Below are 5,000 nucleotides of genomic sequence, written 5' to 3'. Positions count from 1 at the left end.
TTAAGGAAACAAGAGAGAGATACCTAAAGCCCTACTATTGTAGAAGACCTACAACGTTTATATACAAGTAATACTAGAGAATTGAAAAAACTGGCAAAGTTTATTAACTTTATAATGTCCCTATTTTAGATTTAAGATTTTCTAGAATTTTCCTTGTTCTAATATGTTATTTTCGATATTTATACTTTTATTAGTCAGTGTACCTTTATGCTTTAAAGATGTATTTTGTAAATAAATGTAGTTGTAATCTATTGGTCTCTTTTTTTTATTTATGTGTAAAATATATGATATTGTGTAAATTTGTGATTCTCATACCCCAGAAGTAGTCAATAGAATATAATTTGCTTCTGCCTTACCTTTGCCTTTGCCTTTACGCTGGCCACTGCGGATTGGTTATGGTGGGTGACTTTAGTCTGATCTCTCTCTCTCTCTCTCTCTCTCTCTCTCTCTCTCTCTCTCTCTCTCTCTCTCTCTCTCTCTCTCTCTCTCTCAATTAAACCGCTCGTAATTAATATTACAAGTATAAGTATACTCTACTTTCTTATGTCTCCCTTCAGCTTTATCAATTCATAATTTTCGTTAGTTTGTCTAAATAGATCTGAGATCGCACTTCCACAATTCTAATATAACATTCTGCCTCTTGATTAGCCAGTGTATGTCTAAGACATATCCATATGTTAGGCTTTTTTTAACATGAACATCCTACCTTCCTTTGAGATTAGGTTTCAAGATTAATGGAAAAGAACATTCGAAAGAAGACGTCACAGCCAATGGCGTTCAGGATTATAAGTTGATTAGTATTTTTCCCTGGGAGCCATTTCCGGTTTCGAGAGTGGAATTCTCATTTTAGGCGATATCTGATATCTACGCTTCCGGATTCACCGGGAAACTTTCGGGAAACTACTTTCTCGGTTATTCTAGATGGCGAATAAACTAGGTCTTGGGAAAAGAATTAGTAAAATAGTGAGGATTAATGTTTTTTACGTAGATTTGTGGGTTGACCTAACTTTCGAGAGATGAAGTAAAGCTTATTATTTTTTCCAGTCTGATACTTCAAAAACCTATTTCTTTACAATAATCTATATGAAGCAATAATAATTATAATTGATCCAAAAGAAAACTCTATTAAAATTACAAAGCTAAATAAATGTTATGTAAGAGTGATAAACGTTTCTGATCATCCCCCGAAAATTTTTATTTTCTATATTTTTATCGAGATATATTGACATAAATATCTAAGTTACTGGGTCTTAATCAACAGCACTGTCACCATCAAAATTAATTCTGTAGCACATGCAGTATAATTGAATTCACAGAACATCATTGATATGTGCTTGTGCGTGTGTGTGTGTGTGTGTGTGTGTGTGTGGGTGTGTGTGTGTGTGTGTGTGTGTATGCAAACGGCCACATTTTGTAAATCCTAAAAAAAAACACAAATCAAATGAACATATACCTTAAAGCATAATAAAGAATACTTGATGCTCTCTCCTCTCTCTCTCTCTCTCTCTCTCTCTCTCTCTCTCTCTCTCTCTCTCTCTCTCTCTCTCTCTCTCTCTCTCTCTCTCTCTTACATACTATATATGTATTTATATATATATATATATATATATATATATATATATATATATATATATATATATATATATATATATATATATATATTCATATATACTGTATGTATATATATATATATATATATATTTATATATATTCATATATACTGTATATATATATATATATATATATATATATATATATATATATATATATATATATATATATATATATATATATATATATATATATATATATATATATATATATGTGATATACTTATACGCTTGATCATATTTGACAGTAAAATATTACTTTCATAATGGAACAAATGAACTTCCCCCTTCACAGGTAATTAGAAATAATTGCGAAATGAATGCCGAGTAAATTTAAATGGAATATGTAATGGACGTGACATATGAAAATTGTGTAGTCATTTTAAATTGCATTTCATATAATAATTTCATTAAATAAATAACTTTTTTCAAATGTTTTATTTGGTCAACATATTAATAACACTCATATCTAATGAATAGAAGATGGGAATGAATATTTTTATTTTAACTATCTATTTAGTTTATTTCAGTTATTAGAATATCAGTATATTGGATCACCTTTTCATTAAGAGACGAATTTCATTAGTAATTTACTCCTCCTAGAAGGTGCAAGGGAGTCGAATAATATTTCAACTACTGTAAAAATGAATAGCAGCATATATTTTATGGCATATAGGACTTTTATCTTAAGAAATATACTATAACCACTTAAACAGACACATGATTATTCCACAAGGGACGTAGACTTATCAGCCTGAAAATAAAAAAAATATAACTTTACTTAAAAGGCTGTTTTTCTGGTCCTATACAGCAGGGAAACCCTATTCTCTACAGGACCTTCAATGTCATTGTATCATGTTCATTCCAAAGCATTCAGCATTTCATACCGCATATTACTCTTTTATTGTCAAATCCACCCTATCAAAGCACTTAGAGAACAAGAAAGTCTTCTGTTTCCTCTTGAAAGCCTTAATGTCTTAAGTTTTTCGGACGTCTAGTAATAGCTGATTGTATAGTTTCGGGGCCAAATATTTACAGACTCTAGGGCCTAGAGTAGACATATATCTAGGTTCCAATAATTTTAAACCATCTGTAACACGATTTGTTGGCTACACAGTATGTGACAATTCTCTTAGATATTTTGGACGTTTGGTTCTCATAACCAGACGGGTTATTGTACATATTCTCAACTCATTTCTTCCTTTAATAGGCAGCTAGCGTAAATCGATTAGTGTAGGAGTGATCCTTTCTCGGAGCAGGACACCATTTATCAGTCTTGCTCTTCTATTTACTATGTTTTGTAATTTCTTTAGTTACACTTATGGTAAATTGTAGTAGATGGAGTTACAGTAGTCAATCCTGGTAATAACACAATTTATCACAAGTTTCTTTACTGAATGTTCTTCTTTATAAAAGCAATTTTTTAAGATGATAGCCAGCAGTTTTGACTAAATTTTTTATTTGGGCATTGAAAGACAAGTTACAATCAAGAGATATTCGTAGATCGAGAAAACACATGATACTTTCATTATTCGACTTTTAGGTAATCAATTGCATATTTATTTACTGATAAAATATGAATGGTTTCCAAAAGATAACAGTGATAAATATCATTCATTGTTATTTAGAATAATATATAATATAAAAGAATGAAACGATTTATATCCACTACAAAATACCATTCACTTAATTCACCCACTGAACAGGATTAATTATAAGATTAATCTCTCTTATGTATTTTAGAATGAAATTGTATCTCGTTATCTCTTCCTAAACCCTTTCCAGTAACGATAAATTAAACTTAACACCGAAATAGTTAGGTCTAATAGTCCCAGGAATCCGGATATTTGGTGACTTTCCCACAAAGAATGGCAACTTACGGAAGCAATAAAGAGCGAATGGCATTGGCCAAAATAGCGCACAGTCCATCCCATTAGTGCTGGATCTTTGCTTCTCCAAAAGCGGTTTGCAGTCTTTCGTACTTGATACTCTGCAAAATGTAGGCGGGGTATCCAATTTCCAGGCAAGTAATCTTTATATACACACACGCTCGCACAATCACACACATTCACGTACACACACACACACAAGCACACACACACACACACACACATATATATATATATATATATATATATATATATATATATATATATATATATATATATATATATATATATATATATATATATATTTACTGTATATATATATATATATATATACATATATATATATATATATATATATATATATATATATATATATATATATATATATATATATGTATATATATACATATATATATATACACACACACACATATATATATATATATATATATATATATATATATATATATATATATATATATATGTGTGTGTGTGTGTGTGTGTGTGTGCATGTTTGTATGTGTGCATTTTATATATACAGTATGTGTGTATGTATATATATATATATATATATATATATATATATATATATATATATATATATATATATATATGTGTGTGTGTGTGTGTGTGTGTATATATATATATATATATATATATATATATATATATATATATATATATATATATATATATACATATATATATATATATATATATATATATATGTGTGTGTGTGTGTGTGTGTGTGTGTTTTTTTTTTTCAAGAAGGCCCATAAAAGAAACACAGGAAATATAAATAAATCACTATATTTTGCCCAATAAACATTGGCCCTCTTCAGGATGTAAAGTGAAAATGAAGAATACAGTGGAGAGTGACGGTTTATATAGGAAAGCCAAAGGGTGTTTACAATTGTTCTACAGTTGTGATAATTGCTGGAAGGATTGACCGAATTTAATTACATCCAGGTGCGTCTTCGTATTGTTGAGCCGCTTGGTGGATGTCTTGACCTCTAATGCATATCTGGTGGTCGGTCTCCGTGGATTATCTTCTTAAAGATAGGGTTGAGAAGAGTATTGCCCACTGTGTCATCTTTTCTTTGGCCGCCGGGTAGGTTCATTGTGTTTGATTGATTTATGATGGCTGATTCCAGGATTTTCCTTCTGTACGGACAGGCACTCTTAAAAAGCAAAGACGACTCACTCCAGTTAATATGGTGCCCTAAATCTCTAAGTTGAACGAAATTCCTTGAGTTTTCCTTGTCATACCTAAAAATTTTTGTGTTCGGATAATCTTTGAGATAGCGAACGGCCCGTTTGCCCAACGTAGACTTTTTCACAATCCCCACATGGTACTTTATAAACGCCCTATTCTATATCTCTTTTATTTTGATAAACATTAATAAGGGTGCTTCCTATGGTCTTGGGATATGGAAAAAACAAAGGGGTTCTCAGTTTTGATATTATTTGTTAAATTTTTAATACCTTCTATATATGGGAG

This window comes from Palaemon carinicauda, chromosome 18, assembly GCF_036898095.1.
Source record: "Palaemon carinicauda isolate YSFRI2023 chromosome 18, ASM3689809v2, whole genome shotgun sequence".
In the NCBI taxonomy this organism is placed as follows: Eukaryota; Metazoa; Arthropoda; class Malacostraca; order Decapoda; family Palaemonidae; genus Palaemon; species Palaemon carinicauda.
The sequence above is the reverse complement of the archived record's forward strand: the minus strand, read 5'-3'. Positions refer to the sequence as shown.